This window comes from Dioscorea cayenensis, unplaced genomic scaffold, assembly GCF_009730915.1.
Source record: "Dioscorea cayenensis subsp. rotundata cultivar TDr96_F1 unplaced genomic scaffold, TDr96_F1_v2_PseudoChromosome.rev07_lg8_w22 25.fasta BLBR01000593.1, whole genome shotgun sequence".
NCBI lineage: Eukaryota > Viridiplantae > Streptophyta > Magnoliopsida > Dioscoreales > Dioscoreaceae > Dioscorea > Dioscorea cayenensis.
The window spans coordinates 81252-96498 of record NW_024086984.1 but is presented as its reverse complement, the minus strand read 5'-3'; the positions used below and the strand labels follow the sequence as shown (position 1 = coordinate 96498).

General features: G+C 32.5%; 1 long non-coding RNA gene across 1 annotated transcript; it reads left to right on the top strand.

Moving 5' to 3' along the window:
* Positions 1–51: 51 nt before the first annotated feature.
* LOC120254720 lies at positions 52–3423 on the top strand. Its single transcript, XR_005534716.1, has 4 exons — positions 52–129; positions 402–546; positions 2513–2609; positions 3215–3423. It is a non-coding gene; the product is annotated as an uncharacterized LOC120254720 (long non-coding RNA).
* Positions 3424–15247: the final 11824 nt, after the last annotated feature.

The following is a 15247-nucleotide window of genomic DNA, read 5'->3' as shown; positions in this document are numbered from 1 at the left end:
AACCAAACGAACCAAACGCCCTTTCCAGTCTTACAAAACCCCTTCTTCTCACTTGGAGCCATCACAAAGTCTCACCCGTTTTCACCAAGCGCTAGGGTTTGCACAGCCGCCGCCGTTCAACGACTGCCGGTGAGATCTCCGGCCTTCTTTTTTTCTCTTCTATCTCTCTACAGCGATCAAAGTTCTTGTTCCTAATTTTAATCGTATTTATGGTATTGTTTGTTAGATTTGGATAGGAGGGGTCCTTTGATGGTGTCATTCATGTGTTTTGGTGTTTTTCTTGAGTTTTGGTTATTAGATTCATAGTTTTTCACTGTTAAGATGATTTTTATGATTAATTGAAGGAATAATATATATAAATTCTCACTGCTTGCAATAAACAAGAGAATGCATATTTATAGTTTTCTTTCTGAGAGTGCTGCTTGCAATCAAACAAGAGAATACGTTGGGGAGTTTCTGAAGAGATGTGAGAAGTTCAAGCTTTCAAAAACTACGTTGCTAAATATCATTAACTTGAGGTCATCCAGCCAACCTCTGATTTACTCGGTATTTGCCTACTGCTTGCTTTATTGATTGCATTATTTCGTATACTTTAGTGGCGATTTTAGTTTGTTTGATATTAATTCAAATGTTTGATTCCCTCTAAAGCAATTTGCAAGTGTGGAAAATGCCAGATTACACTGTAGAGACTTGTATCTAGAAAGAAATCAGGTCATGGCCATTACTGATGCATAACTTATGATGAATTAACTTTGTTCGCCTTTTTTGGATCATATTTCTTTAAATCCTGGTTAAGTGAGCAGGGTTGCTTTCTTAAATTTGTTGAGATTAAACTACACTGGGAGTTCGATATTTTCTCCCCTATTTTTTTCCCTATTGCAAATGGTGGCATACTTTCTTCAAGTTTTCATTATGTTGTTGTTTTACTTAACAAAAAAAATATAGCCTTTTATGCATATAGATGTTATGGTAAAATTTCAGCTTGCATGATGTTTCAGCGATTTACTTTCATAAGCAAAACTGAGACTTGCATAACACAATTAATTGTTTGATGAAACATATTAAATTTTAGTAACCCATGCATATTAGTATAGAGGGATGGTTCTAGCTATGTGGGAACATTGAACAAATAGCCTAGAAGAACCTACTGGCAAATGAGAAGAATGAGCGAAGTGAGGCAAACTTGTTATTTTCATTCATCTCAGTGTGACCTACAATCTGCATGCCTTTGCTAAGAGGGGACATGTTTGTAGTTTAAACCTAGAAATTATGTGATTCTTATATGTACTATTAAGTTGGGCATAGAACTACAAATCTCCGCACGTATTTTTCATTTAGGCCTGTACATACTAAACCTAAATGAAATACTTTGAGATATATGCATATATACTCATACCTAACCTAAATGGAATGCTTTGATAGATATGTATATATATATGTACATACTTAACATAAACAAAGTACTCTTATATATATATAGATATATATATATATATTGTGGTTTTTATGATTAGAGCCCTGTTATATTTTAGCTGATTCATGGATATATAAATTCTCACTGCTTGATTCATGGTTGAGGTGAATGCTTAATTACTCAAATATATGTCCAACAGAGATATACCTACATGGCGAATTCTTGATATGTTATTATTCCAAAGGGCTCTTGAATATTGATGAACACAATAAAGAAATATCAAAATTTTGTACATTTCCCACATAACATCATATATGAATATATATTTACCGTACAATATCAAAACTACAATATCCAATGTTTTGTGTTTGTGTGTGTGTATATATATGCAAATGTCTAAAAGAATTACCATGCCAAACAAAAAAGAATACGATGATTCTAAATGATGATGATAACCTGTAGAAAATAAAGTAAATTATCACATGATTTTATTGTTCAAGAGATAAAATCTGCAAAATAACATATGATGCAGAAGAGAATGGTTGCATAAATTATAATATCTATGTTTGGCATGGTACCCTAAAAGAGCATCAAAGGATTATCCAATCGGATTTAGGGTATGAATTCACATTCTTCTTCTTAATTTCACTGAATTTTCTTTGATTAATTTTTAGTCTTTGCTTTGAACTCATACATTAATCTGAATGCCATTGTTTTTTTATTAATTTCCGGCCTTTATTGTGAAGTCATACATGATACATTTAGTCTTAATTTCTTCATTGGATTTTTAATGTCTTGATATCATGCATTACTTTTAGCATGCACTAAAATATTGTTGTTGCCTGGATGCTTCTTCAAGATGCAATATAGCAATTATGCTGATGAAAATTATGTTATTGCCAATATTTCTCCTGCAGAAATAGCACTTTGTGAAATTCTTATCAAAAAGTTTTTTTCATATCAATCATGTTGAATATAACCATTTGAAGATGCAATTTTGAAATTCTTCTGACCTTCTGTTTTTGACTTAAACTTTTTAATATTTTGCATATGTAAATATTTCTTTTTGAAATTCAGCTGACCTTTTCATTTTTCCAGCTGCAGTATTGAAGAAAAACTTTCTTCTTTGGGATCATCATGGATCTTGGTTGACCATCAGCTTCAAAGCACAGCTGCAAGAGAATCAATTGAAGGGGTGGGTTGTCGGTTCATAATCTTTACTATCAATCTTTATTGAGTATTTATGGCAAGGATGTTCTAAATTTTTGTGGATGAAATAGCATAATAACATATATGTAGTTGCTTTTGCCTTTGTATTTGATTCACTACACGATATACTAGAATATAGGAATATTAGTTAAATCTAGCTTCTCATCCCAACATATTTACCAGATAAGATAACAACTTCTAAATCCTCACTATTGCCGACTGCCTATTTTTATTAGATCATGGGGGTTGGGATTAGTTAAGTTTTTGCTGCCGGACATATGTATTACTTTGTCTAGGCATCGTTCGAAGCGCCAATTATATATTGGATTTATGAAGTCTGGTCCTGTCATTGCGCAGAAGTTTTGTATCGGTAAATTTATTGCCCGGTTATAGACTGTTATTGTCTATATTTCTCAGTAACCAAAGTTCTGACTATAATCAGATCAATTCTTTCTAATTTTAGGCACAAACAGAGTTTACTTCAACTTGTGCAGTAATGCAGGAGTAAAAGTAAAATTTACTTCCATTCTAGCTATAAAATTTTGTTTTAATTTTTTAGTATTGTCACTCAATCCAACCATGTTGAAGCAGGGTACAACAGAGAACAAACAATCTCTGCTACATGTAATGTACTTCTTTTGTGAAAATTATGTGTATATATTCTTGTTTCCTTCTGCTACAAGCAGGGAAGAGAATGCCATGCTTTCTCTTCTAACCCAAGAGCAAAATCCAGTCTTGTGTAGTGTGTAAGTCAAGCAAAACTTCACAGAAATTGATGTATTTGATTTTTTTTATTCAAAAGGAAATGTATATAAATACTTTTTGATTTTACATTTTAACTTTTGTGTATTAAAATTCTTATTAATAAATGTTATATATATGACTTTATTGTTAATTTTGATGTGAGTTTGTGAATGTTTTGTGTATGAAATGAAGTGAGTATTAATTTTTAGTTAATTGTTTAATACTATTAACAAAAAAATGAATATTGATTGGGTGGGTTTAGTGGTTTGTAGCTGTGGAATTTTTCCGCTAAAAGAGCCATCACTGCCTGATAGCGGCGGATTAATTAATCTACTACTATAAATTTGCCAAATGAATCTATAGTAGCAGAATGGTACCCTATAGTGGCAAAAAAAATCCGCCACTACAAACCCATGTTTTTGTAGTGGGGAAAAATATCAGCTACTTAATTGCAACTGCAACTATTGATATTTTATCATCATTATTATGATGATGACTACAACGTCAATGATGACTACAACAACGTAGGATAAAGAGCTCATGTTTAGAAGTGGTGTCAATTTTAGGTCTTTCAATAATTTATGAATTTTGTAGCATAAAGAATCAAATGGAAGCGAGATTTGGGTATCTAGCTTTTCTACAAAAATGTGACTTGTCGGAAAACATCTTATGACACTAAATGCACTCCTATCTCTTTAATATATTTTCTTCAATTGAACTCCTTTGATTCAATCAACCCACCAATATGGATATCGCTCAAGAAGGACTAGGACATTCAACTTTAGTAATATTGGCATAAGCCCATTCTACATTTGTCCAAACCCCTGTAGATTCGTGCATATCAAATCTTGCGTATTATTTAATTTTACCAATTCATTTGAAAGTTATGAGATCTCCGTTTAGAAAAATGTTAAAGATAGTGCAGATTAACCAAACACTTGATGTTTTTTGGAAGCTCTTTGTCTAACACTATCCATTTGGTCATTTGCATAAATAATGCCTTGTAAGCACACATTTGTATCTTGATAAAAATGGAGCAACATTGATTTTCTAAAATCTTAAGGATATTTTTTCCTATGCCATAAGCTTCTTCCAAATCAACAAAATCATTGATCAATCTATGGTGTTTGTAGCCTTTGTTAAAAAGAAAAAAAGAAAAAAGAAACACCAATCAAGCCTAATCTCATCCAACACTTTAAAATTTCATGTTTAGATTTCCTTGCAACATGCATACAGATAAGAAACATAGATTATTGTAACTGAATTTCAAAATGGGAAATAAATATTTCTCCACAACATCAACTACTTTAGTAATTGATTTTATTTTTTCAGTGACTTTAATTGTATAAAGCAGTATGATGTTCCAAGTTGTAAAAAGATACCGACACAAATCTTGGATAGCAATGTATCCGTAGTGCCTTGTGTGGGGGTTGGTGGCAGTATACACACCAACCCAGCATTGCGTGTGTTAGAAACCCATTGAGCAAGCTACCTTTTATATTCAATTTTCAATATAGTGAAATCTCTCATCATTTGTCCATGGTTTTTTCCCTTCTCTAGGTTTCCAAGTAAATTTGCGTGCTTTTGATATTCATTTTATTCATTAACCGTTATTGTTTGTTTTTATCCTATTAGATCTCAATAAATTTCCCACTATTTGAGAGCTTTCTAATTCAACATGGTCTTATTGACTGGTGACTTCCAAAGTGAATGGTAAACCATTATATTTCTTCATCACTTGCTTTGTTAATTTTTTTAATCTTTCATCTACTCAATAATATCTAGATTAACTATCTCTTTGAAACGATCCCATCATTACACCATTTTCCACTTTTAGGAGCAATTTGGAAGAGGGGTTTTGAAAAACCTCTAATGTTTTAAAAATCAAACTAGAATGGGCGATTCAACCAGAAACTGGACTCCAGTATTGTGAAATAACCCTAATAAAACCGCTAATCCAATGAACAACTTTTAAACTTGGTTGGACCAGGAACCAATCAACTTGTTAGATTGGTTAACCCGTTTTTTATTTTTTTTTTGAAAAATATTATGTTTTAAAAACTAACAAAAAGACATTCTTGTTTATCTCTAGCCTCTCTTCTCTTAACTTCTTAATCCAGAATCCTAATCTCATCTTCCTCCACAGTCCACAACCATCATCCCACTTGAATAACTCACATCTAGCCCTCTTCGGTCTTCTCTTCCTCATAGCATCAAAGGACACTAACCAGATGTTCTCACATCCTAGGGTTTATCAAATCTTTGATGTTGGAATTCTCCTCTCAGTTGGTTCTCTGGCAATCTTGTTAAGGAAACTATACAAAGCGCCTTGTAATCACAAAATATCGCATGGCATAACTTGAGATCAATCACATATTCTTTGACATGATTCAAAGATTAATCATATGCTTAGGAGGTGTTCATTTTCAGGGAAATGGGGGAAGTGGTCTAACTTCCACCTAGGGGTGTAATCGATCGAGTTCGAGCCGAGCAGTAGCAAGCTCGAGCTCGAGCTTGACTGAAAATTCGGTACTCGATACTCGGCTCGAGCTCGATCGAGTATTTATTTTATAGCTCGAGCTCGACTCGGTACACAAATCGAGCTACTCGAGCTCGCTCGATTAAGCTCGAAAAAGCTGAAAATAACCATAAACATTATGCTCGAGCTCGAGCTCGAAAGTTTTTCCTCTTGATTTTTATCAAATAAATCTAATATTATATATATACATATATGCTTGATTAGGCTCGCGAGCACTCGAGCCAAGTATCACAATACTCGAACTCGGCTCGCTCGACTACTCGAGCTACTCGAGCTCGAGCTCGGCTCGACTGTGACCGAGCCGAGTTCGAGTTTTCTCCGAGTCGAGCCCGAGTAGCTTGTGAATAGAGGTGTATCATTTACACCCTTACTTCTACCACTTCTGGTGCTCATTTGTCATAAAGTGGATTTTGAATTAAACCTACTTCACTAATATTTTTTATAGAAGTAAGGAGAAGTGAGCCAATCTATAAAAAATTACTTTCCTTCACTTTCGAAGTTCTTTTTTAACTCAAAAAATTCCACCCGACACATGAATTCTCCGGTTCTATTCTCAATTTTTGATAAATGAACACTAGAAATACTTACAGTGATATTGCGTTGCACTACTTCAAATAAGTGACACTTCTCTGACTTTTTCACTTCAGATCACTCTTCTCGAAATGAATGCTCTCTATATTGATGTCAATTATATACATATATATAGCAAATATAAATATTCTCATTTCTTATAGATGCTAGACTCTTGTGTAAGTAGGTTACATAATTATATTACTTGACATATAACAATAAAAAATATCACTTTACTTTTACTTCTTCTATTGATTCCCTTTGCTTTCCATCAATTCCTACAATGTCCCAAATCTTAGGGGCCGTTTGGTTCCAAGATTGGGAATGGAAAGAAGTGAAGGAGTAATGAAAATGAGGAGTGGAGGAGGATTGGGAATGAATAATGTGTTTGGTTAGTAAGATATAAGATGGTAGTTCATTGGGAATGAGAAAAAGTTGAAAAAAAGAAAGTATAATACCCTAGTTGGTCCCTCTACTTTTCTCTCTCTTTCCTTTTGGTCCCTCTACTCAGAAATGCTCCCGACTAGTCCCTCTACTTTTGAAAATGTGCCCATTTAGTTAAAAATGCTCCCAACCAGTCCCTCTACTTTTAGAAATGTACCCACTTAGTCTCTCTTAGTGGGCACATTTCTAAAAGTAGAAGGACTGGTTGGGAGCATTTCTAACTAAGTGGGCACATTTTCAAAAGTAGAGGGACTAGTCGGAAGCATTTTTTAGTAGAGGGACCAAAAGGGAAGAGAGAGAAAAGTACATGGACTATTTTGGTGATTATACCAAAAAAGAAATATGGTAAAATGACCTTTATAACCTTTATAGGAGTAATATATAACATAACATATTAAAATAAAATAATACCTATTTTTAAATAATAAAATATTTCAAATATTATTTTACTTCTATTACATATTACATATTCCACTTTTCTAATTATTTATTATTAAAATTAATAATAAAACGTAGAAAATAGAATGGTAATATTTTTTTAATCATATTATTTTAGTATTTTTATTTCCTTTATCATAATTAAAAATTTAAATTAGAATTTTCACTTTAACAATTATTTATTATTAAGTTTAATAACTTAAACACATAAACAAGCAATAATGTTGTATGTCTCGAGTTGGTGGTTTTTGTGTCTTGAAGCTAACCCCACCTACAGGGTTAGCAAATCACACCTACAGGGTTAGCATTGCTAACTCCATAGGTGTGGTTTGTTAACCCTGTAGCTGATGTTAACTTCAGGTAGAACATTATTCTATAAAAAAGGTTAATACTATTTAATAAAAATTAAGTATTGTGTTATTTTTTCATTAACATAATTTTAATGGTGTAGTGAAATATTTAACTTCAATTGTTATTTATAATTAAATTTATTTATTTTTTTAATATTTAAATCAATTGTTATTTTAAATATTAGTTAGTATTATTTCGGTTTTTTTAAATATTATATATTTTTTTATTAATTTCCGAAATGCACAAGTTTTATTTTTTTAATAATATTTTTAAAGTTACGGGTCTCGCTTATTTTTTAATATTAAATTTTTATTTTTTTAAATGGCGGGTCCTGTTATTTTTTAATATTAAACTTTTATTTTTTTTTAAAAACTACGTGTTCCATTAGTATTTAAATTAAAAAGTAAATTTACATTAACTAATTCTAACAAATAAAAATTATTGTTATATTCAGTCAAAATTTTAGAGGAACTTGGAGGGCTTCCCGGTATTAAATTATTGGTTTGGTAAACCCGACCCGGGGGTATGACCCGGGAAGGCTTCCAGTCAATGGTCGAATTGGGGTTGAACTAGATTGACCCGGTCATAAATATAATATATATTTTTATAAATTTAATTATATAAAAATATAAAAAATAATATATTATAAATTACTAAAAATTTTAAAAAACAAAAATAGAAAAGCTTAACAAATAAATATTTTTTATAATTTATAAATATTAATTTAATACCCTAAATACAAATTCAAACAAAATACAACATAATAATAAATAAAAAGTAACACAATATAAACTTTTAACTTTCTTAATACAATCTAATAAATACAATCCAATAAATAAAAGTTAGGAATTAGGCATTGAGTTTTGATTTTGAAGCAAATTTTATACATAACCCACCCTATACTTACATATTTCTTATTAAAAGTTTTAATTTTAAACTTATAATAATATAATTAGGTTGACCAGGTTTGACTGGGCTAGGTCGGCTGGTTCACCGGGTACTTGGTCGGGTCAATCGGGTCAACACTGTACTCTGACCCGACCCGGTTTCTTGGCCGGGTCCGGTTCAACCGGTCGGGTCAACTTGGGTTTCAAAACATGGGTTATTCTAGTTTCTTTTTTTCTTGCAAAGTTATTTTATTTTCTTTTACATTCAAGCTAGAAAATTTCATATTTTTGTCAAACCGAACAAAGGAGACTACTTTGGTCGAGAGGAACACTGACCAAAGGCCACACGGGATGTCCTAATTTGTTAGAATTAGTTAAAGTAGAAATAAGAGAGTAAATGTGGGGAAAAAACAAATTATAAGAAAATATTATGAAATTATAAGGACTTGAATGTAAAACTGTTTTTAAATTTAAATACTAATGGGGCCTACGGTTTTTAAAAAAAATAAAAATTTAATTTAAAAAATAATGATACCTTTTAAAAAATAAAAGTTTAATATTAAAAAAACTGGGACCCACAACTTTAAAAAATATATTAAAAATAAAACTTGCTTATTTTCGTAAAAAAATATAATATTAAAAAAATCCTATTATTTCACCCTTATAATAAATAATAAATATTAGTTTGTATTTATTTCTTTAATATTTGAATCAATTGTTACTTTAAATGTTAATTAATATTATTTCACCCTTATAATAAATAATAAATATTTAAGCTAGTTTTTCTCATAGACCATATAAAAGGACAAAACATATTAGAAAAACAATTGAAGTCAAGGGTAAAATTAACATTTCAAGATCTGGGTAATCCTTAAAAAAATTGGATGAATGCCAATCAGGGTTCTCCCTCATTTCATTCTTCAAAGACTTCTCCCACATTTCTATGCATGCCAACCAAATAATGGACTGAACCCATTCCCAATCTAATCCTATTTCCCGCAAACAAACAACACCTTATATCGTATTTAGAGGAAAAAAAAAACCACCTTGATTTGGGTGAAAGATGAGGGGAGTAATTTTGGGTTTCACATGTTTTTCATGGTTTGTAAATAAAAAAATTGACATTGACATTGGTTTGGGTGAAGATAAGAAGAGGAATTTTTTTTTTCCTTTTTTTTATTTCTTTTTAATTTTTACCATTTCTTTTTATTTTTTGGAAATTGATTTATTTATTATTTTATTTTTATTTATTTATTTTTTTTGACAAAGTCGACAAGCGACAAAGCAAAGGACAAACGGATACGGAGGTACACCAGTTACAGTGGCTTGAATGACCTCCTGAGAATAATCCCCCCGCCATGCAACTATGGAGGGGAGAACGAGTGGTAATCCTCACACAGAATTCCCACAGGGGATCCTAAATATGAATTGTAAGCTGAGAGGTTCGAACTCGAGACCTCTCACTTACAATCATGGGTAGTTACCATTGGGCTAGCCCAAGGTTCCTGAAATTGATTTATTTCAAAAAACCAAATTCGCGAACTAGCCAATTTTTTATTAACATTGAAAAACTGCCTCTATAACTGTGCAGACAAATTTTCTTCCAAGCCATACCGATGAGCTTTGTTTGCATCGGCACAACACTATCCATCGTCGGAGCAGGCATAATAGAAATACAGGCATGCTTCTACATTGCCAAATAACATGTCTATTCCCTTGCAATTAGGGTTAGGTCTAGGGCTAGGATTAGGGTTTCTTATGATCTAAGATGCTCCTCGACCTCTTCGGCGGTGGAGGTGGCGGTGGTGGTCATCGTAGGGCTTAAACAAAGGGGTATTTATTTTCTTTTGGTTTACCTTTGTCCTTTTCATTTGATGCTGATCACTGACTTTTGGAGGGCTTTGCTTAAGATTTGTATGTTCATTGTTGGTGTGCCAATGAGGATGTTGGAAGAAATGAGAGATATGGTTCACTTAATAGTTTATGCCAAAGTGTTGGCTGCTGTACTCCGGTCAAGCTTGGCTGTAATGCTGGTAAGAGAATACATGACATCCTGTATGATGCTTAGTTCTTAATATTAGTGAAATTTGCCATGATTTTAAATGCTTTGGTGGTATTGGAATGGATTGCAGATAGTATATTTTTCTGTACTAGTATTTTTGTAAGTTTTCTGCTATCTTCAACATTTGTGAAAAAAAGTGAGTGTTATTCTCTTAGAATTGTCTAATGAGTTCTAGTAGAGCATGTCATGTAAGACTTTTTGTTTGACTTGGTACTGAGTGTTTTATTAGTTGTTTAGGTAAGAATGGTTATTGATAAGTTTGGTATACCAGCTATTCGCAATTCATGGTATGATGCAAGACGAATCGTTGATCATGTTCTACAAGGTTATACAAAGGTGAATTTCTTTGTCTATTGGTTATGAATTTGTCACTTGTGATCTCACTGGAATGGAAAGTTTTTCGGTCATCCACTTATCCTCATATGTTGTTTTAATCATATCTAAGCAGCCACTAAGGTGTAAAGGCTGGGAAATGGCTCTTTTGGAGTACACAATAGCCATGCTTACATATTCTGTGTTGAAATCAAAGCCACAACTAACTAGAAGACTTGCTGGAGATCTCATGCCTTTGCAATTAGGGTTAAGGGAGCTTAGAGTGAGTGTGAATGAGGGAGCTTTCATTCTCACCTGGCTAGGTTTTGGATTCTCATCCTCATCGAAGGCATCACCATAGCTGCTTAAGGTATGCATTATTTAGCATTAAATGTGTGCAAATACAAAAGTTATAAAATGCTTGAAGCTGCAATATGCTCTGTAAGCTTATTGATTGGACAGAGCATGTTTACAAGAGTTTACCTTTCTTTCCCAGGTTGCATCAGACTTTACCTTTATTTCTTGCATGATTTTGATAATGCTAATATTTAGAAGAGTTTTGCTTGTGCTGCAACAAGTGAAGTAGACGCTGCTTGATTCTTAGTGTACATTTGTTTTAGAATTGGTGCCTCATATGTTGCTTTTCTTATTTGTGTTATGGTTTTTCACAGTCCAATCCATTTATTAGTTAGACTAGTGTCACCGGTAGGGGTGTAAATGAGCCAAGCTACTCGTGAGCTACTCGAGATCGGCTCGGTCAATGCTCGAATTCGATTCGATTTTTCACGAGCCGAGCCGAGCTCGAGCTGCTCGTTTATGTTGACGAGCCGAGCTCGAGCCCAAAAATACTCAGCTCGTGAGGCTCGCGAGCCTAAACGAGCTTTTATATATAAAATATTAAATTATTTATATATAAATTACAAAAATACATAATTATATAAACTATATAAAATTACAAAAATACTTATGTATACAAGCTAATCGAGCTTAAACGAGCCGAGCTCGAGCTACTTGAGCTTTTCAGCGAGCCGAGCTCGAGCACAAAAAGAATAGCTCGAACGAGCTCGAGCCGAGCTCGAGCCTTCAAATATTATACTCGAGCCGAGCTCGAGCCTGGTGATACTCGGCTCGGCTCGGCTCGTTTACAGCCCTAGTCACCGGAGAAAGTTTAATTTTAGATCAATTGCATAATTGGATCACCATAGAAACTTATCTCATACTCTATGGGGTTATTAAAATATGAAATCATATAGATACTTGCATAAGATCCTTCATGAGTAGTGGTTCTATTTGGATTGTAGTTTTAATTGGAAGAAAGTCCCTCCTTTATCAAGAAAGTTACTAATTGAACTACAGCCCGAGCCAGTGAGAGCTTTTTGGACTTGGTTACCTTTTTTTTCTTGGCAAGTGGTGAGTCTTGCCATAAAAGGGTGGGGCAGTAATAAGGATTAGTCCAGTAAGGCCTAGAAGAAGATACATAAGAGCAATTACGAGGAACTCATGCCTGTTCTTACTGTTCAATCCTTCATGATGTGTTTATTTAATTTAAAATTTTAGATGGGCCTATTTTCATGTATCTTGTTTAGGTTGAAGAAATGCTGCAATTTCATCCTACACCATCTTGATACCATTTATGAATTATATAATGACAGATGTTGGAGCTCCTTCAACAAGCAAACCTTTGTGTTGCAACAAAATTTGAAGAGAAAAAGGTATTTGTCGGAAATTACTCTTATATTGTCTTTGATGTATTTCATTTTACATTTTACGCTTATACACGGGAACTATTACACAAAAAGCCTTGAAGGATTTAGATGCCAAACTATAGGAATAACGAGTTAGGGTGTTCTCCAATTTCATGACCTCTTGGCCTACTTGCACTAAATGAAAAATTATATGGGTAGTTTTGGATCCACGGCTGGCCCAATAATCATAAAATTTCAATTACCCAATTGGTAAGCTTGCAGAGCATGTTGCAGCTTCAAGCATTTTATAAGCACGTTGCTTCCAAATGGTGAATGTGTGCCACTTATTTGACGAATTTAGAGTGAATTGTATTCCATGAAGTAATTTGTAGCTCTTATGCATATTTTTTGATTAATACATGTTGCATTAATGTAGTCAAAAAGGCTTAAGTTAATGTTCTACTTAGGGCGTTTAATAATGGCCCATGCATATAAATCATGTTTCATATATTAAATTGTATTTTTGTTGTGTTGTTTTACCAACCAATGCATATCTTTTTCTTCCATTGGGAGTGTTATAGATAATTGTGATTTTTCAAACTTAGAGTCACGATCTTCTTTAATTTGGTGCTACCTCATTCCTTTCATTGGTTGCTTATATGTGATAACCATTTTTGTTATGATGCCCAACAACAATTCAAAACAAATGCATACATCAAGAGAATACTTGCAAGTTTTATCTTTGGGATTAGGAATGACAACTTTTTTTAGAGTCTGCTAGTTGCATCTACTCAAATTTTTTTCTATCAACTGATCAACCAAATGACCGATAGAATAAAAATCTTTTAGATGAATTTGGTCAGTTGTTATTGTTGATGGATCTCAAATTCAAATCATGATTTTTTGGATGGCAATCTTTTATTGGACATTCTATTACTGATTTCTAAGAACATTAATATTTTGAGATCACGAGTATTTCAATTATTGAGTCTAACACCAGGAATGAAACCTATATATTGAAGGAACAGGAACCTGATTAATTAGAATAATTGGTTTAAGATCTATAATGTTATGGGCCAATTTTTGTTATATCTACTTCCCTGATTAGGTATGAAGAAATAAGTTGGCTTATAAAAGGATAGATTTATCTAACTAATTAGGAAAACAGAGTCTATGTCTAATAAGAGTTTTTCACATTTTTTGCTAAATCAATAAGTACAGTGCAATGCTTTCAAAGAAATAAGTTGGAATCCTATTTTATCCATAAATGCTTCACTGATTTGGTTATATCCTTCTTGTAATTTGGTTTCTCTTCAAGTGTTTTCATTAATAAACATTGGATATACACATAAAACCAATTGCTTAGGTCTAGCTATGGAAATTTTTGTTTAGTTCATGGTTGATTTTAAATGGAACTCTTTTGTTACATAAAAACTTTTTGTGAAGAAGGATGTTATAATGCAGCCATATCTCTTTCAACTCTTAACAGTTGAAGCAGAATTGACTAGTTATAGTTCCGCTTTGTTTTGAATACTATCTATAATACCCTTTTTGATTTCACTCTGTAGGTTAGGCTTATCTTATTGTCCATTTTAATAATTTCATATTGGATTGAAAAAAGTTTCATTGTCTAGAAGAGGGTGATGATTTCTAATTGGTTGGTGGACTTAGACATGTTAAAATATATTTACCATATATCTTATGAAATCATCAAATGAAACATGCATGTTTCACCTTTATGTCTTTCCCAGAGAAATATGAAAGTTGCTTTTTTTTTTTAGCCAAAAATCCCACTCATGTTCAGATGTCATGTGGTCTTACTGGCACCTTCCATGTCACATATGCCCATCATTCTGATTGCTTTGTCTGCTGGTATATATCAAGGTTGAAGCCAAATTCATTTACCAATGTTCTATAAGAAACAGGGGCTGGTTTAGGGGGTTGTACCTCCATGAGTGAGATTTCTGGCAGTTTTCGTTTCAACTTAGTTATCTCTTTTAAAAATTTCATTGCCTTTTAATTAGTCCAATTAAATATATGAACACGTTGAATTTGCTGATTAATTCAACATTTGTATGTATATGAATATTCAACATATAAGTAGGTTAATGCAAGACTTATTTTCTTCTTAAACATCAAGGTATTAATCTCTTGCATACACGTCCGTCCCAATGCAAAATACACTGATAATTAATGAATAAATAAATATATAGATAAAGGGTGGCCATTGGATTCATATTTTTTTATTTAAGTTTTTTTCCTTATACCTTATGTTAGTTATTGCATATATACTATAAAATCAACGTTGCATGTACCATCTTGAAAATCTTTTTCTTTTGTCAGTATATATATACCTCGCTTATTCAATTCCTGATCCTTTTTTATTATTTTTAATTAAACCTATAGAAATATATATATATATATATATATATATATATATATATAGGAAATTCATCAACTATGTATGTCCTTAGAATTGAATTCTAAGGATGTTTGTTACAACCGTCTGATTTATCATCGAACGGTTGGATTAAGTTGATGAAAACCAGCTCTTCTCTTTTCCCATGTGATGAAAATCAGCAACCAGCTCTT